This window comes from Ailuropoda melanoleuca, chromosome 17, assembly GCF_002007445.2.
Source record: "Ailuropoda melanoleuca isolate Jingjing chromosome 17, ASM200744v2, whole genome shotgun sequence".
NCBI lineage: Eukaryota > Metazoa > Chordata > Mammalia > Carnivora > Ursidae > Ailuropoda > Ailuropoda melanoleuca.
The window spans coordinates 21,470,520-21,482,837 of record NC_048234.1 but is presented as its reverse complement, the minus strand read 5'-3'; positions in this window follow the sequence as shown (position 1 = coordinate 21,482,837).

Here is a 12,318-nt window from a genome sequence, read left to right as displayed (position 1 = left end):
GATTCATTATTCGCCCTTCTCCGCCCTGCTGCAGCACCCAAGGGGTCTTACCACCCAGACGCCCTTGCCCTCTCATGGGGTATCAGCAGATGAGAGGACACTGTGGCCGTTACTCCCCACCCTGTGTGTGTGTGCACGTGCCAGTATTCTGGGCCGCAGCTGAGTTCCTACAGCCAGCCAGCCACCCTCCTGTCTGGCCACAGCACTCACAGGCTTCAGGAACATCTTCCCCTCCAGTTGCCCCTTCAGGCCTCCAAGCGCTAGTGGCCTTACTGTTGCTCGTCACGGAGTGTCTCACCATTCCTTGTTGGTCCCCTTAATCCCCAACACACCTCTGTAAATAGAATATTAGCTCTTTGAAAAACCTTTGAGTGTGCCAGCTATTTCCCACTGGAATCCTGATGAGTGTCTTTTGAGAAAAATATATTGAGGAAAATATATTGCTGTATTCTTCCAGTCACTACCGAAAAGATGAGGTATTTTAATCTGAGGACTCATGGGGCGCCTGGGCGGCTCAGTCGTTAAGCGTCTGCCTTCAGCTCAGGGCCTGATCCCAGGGTCCTGGGATCGAGCCCCACATTGGGCTCCCTGCTCCAGTGGGAGGCCTGCTTCTTCCTCTCCCACTCCCCCTGCTTGTGTTCCCTCTCTCGCTGGCTGTCAGATAAATAAAATCTTCAAAAAAAAAAAAATCTGAGGACTCATGCCTCCCCAGCATATCACTCCAGACTGAGACACAGCCCTTGGATCTGTAGACTAGGAGCATATCCAGCTCACAGCTGCTCGGTAGGGCAGTGATGATTGGCATCCTTAAGTGCCAATAAATGATTCATGCTTCCTGCCAACGGCCTCCAGCTCCACTCTCCTTAGGAGTTTTCAATGACAATCTGTGGTGCTCCCTTCCCCAGCCCCATCCCATACATACTAATGGATTTTCATGACTACATGATGGAAGACTGTGCATAAAATAAATGGGAATATATACACCTAGAAACAGAAGTTTTGGTGCCCTCTGAAGACATCAAGACATCATCTTGGCCAGGCTCCTATCTTTATTCCAATAAGGTTTTATTAACCTTGCTTTGTAAGTGATATGACTGAAACCTAGAGAAGAAAAATGCCCAGAGATGGCAAACATCTGTTTGCCATGCTGCCACCCCCTTTCTATGCCCACAGCAGACATCCTTAATCACATCACTCCCTCCCATTAGAGAATCTTCTTCTCGTGGTTCTCTAGCAGCCAACTCAGATCCATCAGAGCTGACACTCAAGACCTATTTCCCATCCTAGCACGTGCTCAGATTTCAAAAATTAAGAAATCAGTCTCTATAGCCTCCCAGAACTCTCTTCTTTGTGAAGGATTTCCTTACAAATCCAGAGAAACGGCAGACCGTGCTCATGCTATCCTTGATACTGTTAAGCCTTTGTAAGTGAAACTCCGTAGTCTCAGCTTCCTCATTATAATACAGAGATTATCAAAACCTTCTTGGGTGGATTAACTGCTATATGAATGAAAAGACCTGGCACAATACCTATCCTATAGTAAGTGCTTGACGCATGGTAGCTTTTATTACGCATTGTGTAGAAACAGCACGTCAGTGATGTTCATCAGCCAGAGCCCCTTCCGTGGTGATTACTAGTGTCCCCAGTCATTGGGCTGTCCACAAATATTTTAGTTCTCCTTGACTATGTGCATGGCCGATTGCATTCCTCCACCACGTTCGAATTACATGTGGCCAAGTGGCTTGCCTTGGCCCAAGCAATGTGAGCAAAAGAGATGCATATTACTTCTGCATAGAAGTGTTCAGTTACCAGTCTTCCTTTTTTCTGTGTAATGTGTCAACATGTCAAGATGAAACATCCATCTGCCAAGGTCTGTGAATGACAATGATGAGTAGAACCCCAGGCTGACCCCGTTTGACAAGTAGTTTAAGAGAAATATAACTTTGTTGGGTAAAGCCACAGATGTTAGACTTGTTTTTTTCTGTAGCCATAACCTCATCCATTTGGTGAATACTTCTTTTTGTATCAAGGTTCCAGGGAAGCTGAAACTTCTCCATCTCACAGTAGAGAAGTGACTTGAAATATTCATGCGTCTTAACTATTCATGTCTCCCAAAGTCATTTTCTTACTCTCCTACAAAGTGCTGGATAATAAGTCTACTTAAAATGTATCAAATGTCCATCATGTGCCAATCATCATTCTGGGCACTCTAACTGAGCAAACGTGCACGCTTTGCATATTGTCCCCTAATAAATACCCAAATTCATGTTAATCATCATGTCATCACGGTTGTCGCTATTATGCATCATCCCCAGTCCTTATGACCACCCAGTGAGGTAGGGACTGGTATCTCCGTTTGACAGAAAAAGAAACTAAGACACAAAGCAGTTTGAGCCATATGTGACAAGATTTCAAATGTAGAAAATAATGTAGCAAGGATTTGAATTCACAAATGCCTGAAACCAGAGTCCTTGTCCGCAGTGCACTTTCCTGACACCGCTGCTTCCCACTGGTGGGGTGGGTACTCCGCCATCAGACCTGTCCCTTGGTTCCAACAACGGCAACTACTGTAGGTGAATTCATTGAGGATGGGGAGAAACTGGCCTCCCCTAGGTAACTCATGCATGGAAATTAAAACTTCGGGAAAGAATTGTTTTTCTCCCAGCGTCAGAATTCACTATCAAGAGGGGTTTCTCCCTCCATCTTCCTTCAGATTTCTTTGGAATGTCTAGGCTGTCACTTATTTCTATGTCAGATGTGGAACAGGGCAAGGGACCAGTGAGAAGTTTGCCCTGTCCTGCCCATCCCCCTAGAGCTGAGGCCAAATAGAGAAGGAGAGAGAGAACCCAACCACGGACAGACCAACTAACCGACCTCCACTCACTACATCTTCCTTCAGGCCATTTATTTCATTAAAGCACAGGATGCTCAAGGGAACCTCGGAAAGGGGACAATTTCATTTTTCCCACACCTTGGAAATTAAAATTCTTTCCAAAAAATAATTTGCTTTGTTCTTCGAATAAGCTAAGGAGAGGAGAAAAGGGGTCAAGGAGTGAGAAGAAAATGAGAGGCAGGGAGGGATGGTGGGAGGGAGGGTGGGAAGGAAAAATAGATACATAAAACAGGGGAAGAGAGGGACGTTAAGAGGGGAAGGAAGAAGAACAGCAAGAACAGAATAGAGTATCCATAAGTCTGTTTCATGAGATCAGCAACCCATCTAAATTTTCATGTTTTCAAAATTTTAATTGGTACTCTATTGCCCGCCAATCACTCATATCTGGGGTGTTTGATAGGGTTTCCTTCCCTGAGCTCCCACCCACACCCTCAGAAAAGGCTCAATAGCTCTCACAGTCTAGTTCATAACTGTGGTTTATCTTGAAAGGACACAGAATAATGGGAAGGAGGAACTTTCTAGTCCAACGGACCTGGGTTCAAAATGCAGCCGAAGCATATCGTTTTCAGCAACAAACATTGACAACCATGCATGGGCCAAGCACTGTTCTAGACATTGGGCTATGGTGAACAAGATTCCCTGCCCTCATAAAGCTTCCATCCCAGGGGAATAAATAAAAAGGAAAATAGGTCGTATCTTAGTGATAAGTACATTGAGACAAATAATCCATATAGAACAACAATACTGGGGGAGAGGCACTTTCAGAAGAAAGATCGTGGCGAAGGATGATGCTGGGGCAAAGCCTTGAAGGAGTGAACCCTGCAGGTGTTTGGGGGGGAAGAGCAAATCCCAAGTACCAACACCCTGAGGCAAGAGCATACTTAGTGTGGGCATAGGATCAACGGATTGTGGGTCCTGGTGCCGTAGAAGAATTTCGTAGTTCAGACACAACAGTGAACTGGAAAAATAGAAAGCGATGAACAAAAAGCAGGACATTTGAGACTTTAAAATACGGCTTTAGCTCTCTTAGCGATGTATTCTAGAGTAAAAGCATGTGTGTGAAGATCTGAATTAGAAGATAAAGCCATTACAGGAACCCAGAGACAAGGGCATTGGAAGTGTCATCTGCATAAGTGTTACTGTCACCAAGAACTGGACAACAGTGGTGTTGGAGAGAGGGATGGGGACCTGAGTCCTACTCTTCAAGGAATTAGAGGGAGGGCCTGGAAATCACTAGAGGATTGTGGTAAGAAGGGAGAGGGGTCTGATGATTAGCAATTCAAATTCGGTTTCGAGCAGAGTGATCCGGAGGCAGCAGAAAGGAGCAAGGAGGACACCTACCTTGCTCCAGGCCTAGTAGGTAAGGGCTGTTGGAATGGAGACCACCAAGACCACCACCACCACCACCACCACCACCACCACCAGAGAGGACTGCAAGGAACAGGGTCCTCAAGGGAAAGCCAGACATGAGCAAGCATCATCATTTCACTGGAGAGTACAATGGGTACTTAACATGCAGGTGGACCAAGGACACTGAACAATCTACACGGCATAGAACACCCCATAGCTGACCAGCCCATCCAGTGGTGCCTCCGTTATAAAACATGTAATACATTTAGGAAGTGAGTGCATTCAAAATTACAAGAAGAGGTTAAGGGTATGGGGGGAAATTATTGACGATTGACGCTATTTCCAAGGCCCCCAGTGGAAGGGTTTTAGAACTTGGGAAGAGTAAGAGTTGGGGTCGGATTAGGGTGTGTCAGAATAAAGTCCAAGTGCTGATCCTGGAGGCCCAGGCTTCATAGGGTAACTCTCATAAACATGGACAAATAGGCAGTGAGATGGTCCTGCTGGTCTCAGGGCAGGTGGTGGTGGTGGTGGTGAAGGTGTGGGTATGGACGGTGGGAGGGGCATGACGTCCTGGGTCCCCCATGCACTCATACTGATGGGAGCATGGAATGGGGGCAAGAGAAAATGTAATATGGGGCACCCAGTGATTACAATTCCTTCTTGGCCCTGGAGACTGGGGAAAGGTAGGCCCTACATTCCAAACTCCTCTGGACTCCTCCCATGTCTAAGCTCTGTGTCCTTGGGCAAGTTACTTAACCTTGCTGAGCAAGTTTCATAATCCATAAAGTGGCCCAGTAATAACTATCTCACAGGGATGTTGCAAGGCTTAAAATTAGACAATGTCAAGAAAACATCTAGAAGATAGAGTCCAGCATGTGACAGATACTCACTGTTATCAGGACCATGGCCCGTGGCTCAGGTTACACATACCTGAGTTCAGATCCTGACTCTGCCTCTCACTAAGAGTATGACCTGGGGCTAGTTATTAAACCTGCCTGAGCCTCCATTTCTTGCATGTAAGATTGGGAGAGTAATACCAGGTATGTTGGTCTCCTGTAAGAAATAAATGGAAGGATAATGTAAAGAGCTGTGGAGTTTTGCCTTCTCCTTGCTAGAAGAGATCTCAAAACGAAAGAAAGCAATTTCCTCTTTCTCACCCCTAATTATTTCTCAAGTGAATCACCAGGCCTCTGTATTCTGGGCTCCCCTGGAGACTTAGGAACTTCTGAAGTTGCTGTCAGTGCTGCTACTCAGGCAAACAAAGGTTTGGGAGGCTGGAGCACAAGGAGGGGTGAGGGGGGACTGTACCGAACTGGAGGGCGAGAGAGACCGGAGTGTGGGGTTGACATTAGGCTATGAACAGGCCGAATGCAGCAGAAGAGAGGGGAATTTCCTGAGATGGGAGACAGGAGCAGCCTGGGGTCTGCAAGGAGAGGACAGATGCTTCTAAGGCAGACGTGGCGAGGTGCGGGACTGCTGCTGGGATAGAGCCCTCAGTCTTCACCTCCCTCTCCAGCCCCGCCGCACTGGTGGCCGTTTCCACAGCCTGGAAGTCAAGGGCACCCGGTTACGTGTAGAGCAAGCGTGTGGCCTATTTTTCCCATCTTGTTCCTGGCTCAGGGGATAGCAGCCCGCCTGCTCCAGATACCATCAGGTAGCTGTGGAGTCAAGGTCGTTCTGCTCACAGGTGGCCCCAGAGGTTCTTCAACCTTCCAGCACAGGGCAGGGCGGCGGCCTTGTCGTGGATGGGTGGCTGCCATCAAGTCACCCTGCCTCTCGGGTGTCCTACTTCAGTTCGCCTTCAACCCAGCCTCCAAATTTCAATCTCTTGCTTTCCACTCCTTCCTTGGTGCCTTAGAATCAATCATCCAGGTAAAACTCCCGAGGATCAGTTTTTCCCCTGTAAAATGGGAAGAATTCCTGTGGCATAGGATGGCTGTGACTCATCTGGGTAATACACACCCTTGAAATGGATGTGACAATTAGCAGACGCTAAATGAATGGCAGAGGTGGGTGTGGGTAGTAGAACTAGTAGAACTAGTAGTAATAGGAACTCTACTAGGACAACAGATCAAGTGCAGGCTGGCCCAGACTTAACCAATCCCACAGTCCTTCGTATTCTGCTTCTGGCTTTGCCAGAGTCCACCTTGGTGACCTTGGGTTAATGCTCCAACTCTCTCCCTTTGTTTCCCTATCTGTCAAATGCGGAGAGTTCCACCTATTTCAGAAAACACCCTTGCAGCTGTAAGGGTCCTTAGAGAACATCTGGTCCCATCTTTTGTCCTCTGCCCCATTTTCCAGAGGCAAAATTTAAGGCCAAGAATATAAGGCAGCCTGCCTAATTCATGGACAGAATACTTATTTCCAAATCCACATAAACTTGGTTTATCTTTGTCTTGTTTCACTTCCTGGTGTGGGTTGGGAGGATTGGGGTTGGGGGGGGAAGGGCAAACGACCTGGAAATGTAGCATTCGCTTTCCTTAAGAGGCTTTTGAATTATTGGGACAACAAGATAAATCCATGCAAAAAGAAAAAACAAAAATTCCAAAATCAAAGTTTAAAAGCGAGATAATGTAGGAGAAGTTCTCTGAAAAATGTGAGGTATTTGTATAGACAAACTGTGGTAGTCTACCTACAAGATGGCTCACAGTGACCCCACTTCTGCCTATTCACACCCTTGTGTCATCTCCGTCCACATGGTACCAGGGCTCATCTGTGTGATCAACAGACTATAGCAGAAGTAATGGTAGGTGGCACCAGACCTTCTTAACAGAAGACTGCAGCTTCCATCTTGGGATCTCTCTGAACCACTTGCTCTCGAGGAAGCCAACTGCCATGTCACGAGGACATTCAGGAAGTGATAGAGAAGACCATAAGGGTGAGGTATCCAGTCAACAGCCAGAGAAGAATGGAGTCCTACTAATAATCCCACGCTAGGAGTGAGCAAATCCACCCGCCCTCGGTGCGTGCCCAGGTGACAGCTTGACAGCAACCTTGTGAGCGATCCTAAGCCAGAACCCTCATCTTGCCTGGATTCCTGCCCCGCAGGAGCTATGAGATAATACACACGTGTTGTTTCAAGCTGTTAAATTTGGGATAATTTGTTATGCAGCAATAGAGAGCTAATACACGAGCACAGACCATCATCATTCTCCATAGAGTACCCACTGTGTGCCAGCCCTGGGCTTCACAAAGAATAGGTATCAAAGACTCAAGACAAAAGGTAAAGTAGGAATTATGACAGCATTGGGCTGAGCCTGCCCTTGGATTGGTCTCTTGGGGAAAGGTGGGCTACACTGAGGGAAAGGAAGCAGGTTCCCCAAGAGAGCTTATCAAAGGAAAGCCATGGTTTCTTCCCCCAAGTGAGGTCATAAGGTTTATATGTGTGCCTGTATGAGAAAGAAAACCATCCATGAATATCATCGTGGGGCAGGGCTCTTAGACATGGCTGCCTTCCACGTGGCCCTTAGAAGGAAGCAGATTATAGAAGGTTCCCAAACAGGTAGGAATAAAACAGCCCCCGTGGAGTAGAATGTTTAGCTGCTCCCATGGAAAGTCTGCTGCTTCTGTGAACTAGGGTTGAGTTCTACCTACGTCACCTAGGTCACTTGCCCATCCCCAAAATGGAAATGGAATCTTTTCTACCATCTCAAAAGGATGCTATAAAGGTGAGACCAGGAAATGCTTTGCCAAATATAAAACAGTGAATATGATAATGACAACAAAGTGAGATCTTGTACAAATAGACCCCAAAACAGGGCCTGGCTCACCGTATCAAAGGTACAGATGGTAGGGTTTTTTCCTATTAATGAGCTCACCTTTGGAAAAAAGGGCAAGTAAAATCATGGCGGCAGGTGTTTTCTGACTGGTTGTGCCCAGTTGTCACTTTCCTCCCAGGAAGCCATCAGTGCCCCGAATCATCCCCACATGCCCCATCCTTCCTCCACCCAGGACTCACCGAGTGGAGAGCAGAGGGCTCTGCAGCTCCGCTGGGCTGAGAAGAGGCAGGATTTGGATGGCAAACCAGGGAGCAACAGGACAAGGGAGGGGTTGACAACTTTCTCTCACTGGGATCTGAGGAGGCCAGACTGCGTAAAGGCATGGGATGGAGTAATAAGGACCAGGAAGATAGAATGGGTAGGAAAAGAAATACAAAATTCCTTTTATCCCTCTGGCCTAGGGCCTGGGTACAGATTTCAATTTCCATCTCTAGGATTAACGGGGCAATGTGCATCGCACACAGGTGTGCTTGTCGTGCAAGGACAGGAGCTGAGGTCTACAGGGTGAACTGTGTCCTCCCAAAAGGTGCTGAAGTCTTTATCCCCAGAGTCCGTGAATGTGTGAGAGAGAGGACAGTCTTCTGTTTGCATTTAAAGTCTTCCAAAGATGGAATGGTTGGGCTAAGGCCAAGTTTGAGTCTTAGTACAAGACATCTCTACAAGTCACAGAATTTGAGTTTTTGTGTGTATCTGCTTCTTGCAGCTTCCCTAGGGCTGAGCGGAGATTACAAGTTAGTAGATACATTTCTACAGGAGCCAAGACACTGTGTTCCAGACACAGAGCTCTCTTTGCATACGCCTGTCCAGCTCCAAAGCTCAAGTCTAGACTGTCTTCAAGAAAAATGAATGGAATTCTTTTTTTTTTTTTTTTTTAAGTCTAGGTATGCCCAAGTATATGGGGAGGGGAAGAGTTTTTCTTATTTACTCCCTGGACGATGGGCAGTGGATAATGACTATATTCTCTGCCAAGTTCTTGGTGTACAGAATTTTGCCTTGCAGATCTTAAACCCATACAATTTAAATCTGTTGGGAAAAATAGTGAAAAATTTTGTAATGGGCAAAAAGATGATTAAGTGTCCTTTTGAAAGAATGTTAGGTATTTAAAGGAACTCCCCAGGGTTATCTGATCCTGAAAAGGTCTGTACCTTTCATTGACTCTTTCGCAATTCTGTAGAGCTAGAAACTAACTTCTGGAGGTCTGACAGGTTGCAAATGATCCTTGTTTATAGAAATGCAACAATTTGGAGATGAAAATACACTGGATTATTACCTATGGGTAATCAGCACTTGTATCTTCTTGTAGCATATTTTGGTAACAGTTCATTCTATAAAGAAAAAAAAAACTAAGTCCCCTTCTTTTCTTTGAAGGAAAAAGTATTTATTTTCCTTCAAGGAATGCGAAGGCGGCCTTGAGATCCATTGCCGGCTAAGCAAGGGAGTCACAGTCACTGAGGAAGGGTGGAGGTGAGTCTTATCTCAGAACAGGTGAGAACAGGGTAATCCTTCACAGGTAGGCTTTACCAGGAGCACAGGTCTCAGATAAACTTCAACGCCATCAATATTATACAGAACGAAGCAGTAAGGGAAACCTCTATGTCTTATTTTAAAATTACAAAAAATCCAAACTTCGGACCTAACAAAGCTGGAGAATTAGCCATCATAACACAAACTCACCTTTTTTGGAAGAAGTTCTTCTCTGACAGCCAAAAGATTCAAAAATATCTATATCATGAATTGAGAGTCACTTTAAATTGATATTTTTCCACAAATTTGGAAGTCCTTTGATATAAAGTGTATTAATTGGCCAGTATGTTTCATAGCACATGACTTATATAAAGCTAAGAAAAGTACTTGGAGTTTTTCAAATTTTGATTTGATTCTCGATATAGTTAGAGAGGTCTTGTATTTTATGGGCAATCCTTTGCTTAATTCTAGATTTTCACCTTTTATAAAATGTTTTTAGGCTTCTAATTTTTAAACAAAGTTTCCATAACTGAAGTTTTTTTAAAACCATTTCTCCATTAAAATATTTGTGAAGTCTCTACCAAAAACCATTAGAATAAATGAATTCATTGAAGTTGCAGGATACAAAATTAATATACAGAAATCCGTTGCATTCTATACAGTAACAACAAACTAGCAAAAAGAGTAAGAAAATAATCCCATTTACAACTGCAGCAAAAAGAATAAAGTATCTATGAATAAATTTAACTAAGGAGGTAAAAGATCTATATTCTGAAAGCTGTAAGACACTGATGAAAGAAATTGAAGATGACACAAAAGATAGTCCATGCTCGTGGATTAGAAAGATTGTTAAAATGTCCACACTAATCTATAGGTTCAATGCAACCCCTATTAAAATGCCAATAGAATGGGGGCGCCTGGGCGGCACAGACAGAAGAGCATTGGACTCTCAGTTTCAGATCTCAGAGTCATGAGACCGAGCCCTCCAGGGACCCCTACTCAGCACAGAGTCTGCTTGAGTTTCTCTCTCCCTCTGCCCCACCCTGCTGTGCGCTCTCTAAAATACATAAACCTTAGGGGGAAAAAACCCACAATAGTATTTTTCACAGAACTCCAATAATATGAAAGTGTGTATGAAACCACAAAAGGCTCCAAAGCCATCTTGAAGAAGAACCAAGCTGGAGCTGTTACGGTCCCTGAATTCAAGTTATACTACACACCACAGTCATCCAAACACGATGGTACTGACACAAAAATAGATCGATGGAACAGAAGAGGGCCTAGAAACAAACCCAAGCTATATGGTCCGTTCATCTATTACAGACAAGGCATGAATATACAGTGGGGGGGGGCATAGTCTCTGGAGTAAATGGTGCTGGGAGAACTGGACAGCTCCGTGCACAAGAATGGAAACTGGCCAGTTCCCATGGGAGCAACCCAGCGAGGCACAGGCAGGGCCCGCACGCTCAGTGCGTTTGGGGAAGCCAGACCTTTTACCGTGGGGGGGGGGGGCAAGGAAACCTGCTTGACTTTTACCCTCAGTGGAGATATTTTTCTGATGCTACATTATAAAAACATTTTCCTTTTGACTTAGAGATGCTCTATTTTACGAGGCTGTAGCTAGTCAAACACTGAAAAGTGTGTTTGGAAAGCTGATGGGGTCTTCACTCACAGGATGCGCAGAAATCCAAGAGACCCACAGCACTGTCCCCTCGCGGTCACGACACACGTCTGCACGTGACAGCGTAGGTACTCCCGTGTACACTTACCCTATCATTATCATAAATAAAAAAATTGACGATTCCAAAATTTCGTAATTCCAACAAGTCATTAATATAAGGCCCATATTAAAACTTTACCAATTACCCCAATAATCTGTTTTATGGATTTAAAAAAAAAAAAGTGCAAACCAGAATCCTTTAAAGTTTAACAACTGCATTTGGTTGTTTTGTCTCTTCAGTAACTCTGTCGAGTACAGCCCCCCCCCTTTTATTGTTTTTTTTTTTTTTTTTTTTTTTTTTTTTACACAAACAAACCAAAACACCACCAAAAACCTCGCATTCCGAATTTGTCTGATCACTTTCCTATAAGATCTTTTAACCTGCTCCTCTCCCCTATATATTTCTGGTAAGCTCGAAAGGGAGTCTAGAGATAGATCACATTCAGATTAATCCATTTTGGCAAAAATACTTCACAGGTGACGTTCATTTTAAATGCAGTGAGAACACCTCCGATAGGGAGGCACACAATGTCAGGTTTCGTTGCTCCGAGGGGTATTAAGTTTGACTGCTTGGCTAAGATGACAGCTACACGATCTCCCCTTGAAAGCTACCATTTTCCCTTAGAAACCTGTAAGAAATAGGAGATGTAATCTTTTTGGCATCAAGAAAATCACCTAGTCCCCTAACAGGTGTAACATCTATTGATGATTTGTCCCTGAATGAATTATTACACGGGGTTAGGCTTTGCTACTAATTACCAAAGCCAAGCTTTTAAAAGGAAAAGAATGGGAGAATGAAAAGAAGGGATGGAAGATTCGGTAACAAGTCTCTCTTCCTATAAAAACGCCAGCCTTTTCAAATTGATCGCTGTGGCTTTCCAGATCTCATTTTGGAACACCAAGTCAGGAATTTTACTTTCTCATTAAAGGGCTCTAGCATCCGTCCTTGGACACTAGTAGAAATAGGACAGAACAAAGAGGAAGAAAAGAAGGAAAAGAAACCAAGAAGGAAAAACACATCCGAGTATTTCAGATCTGAACGAGCTCTACTTAAAGAGCAACCTTTTATACGGTAGAAGCAGAAAGTCTTCAATAGATGTTAAAACCGCTAA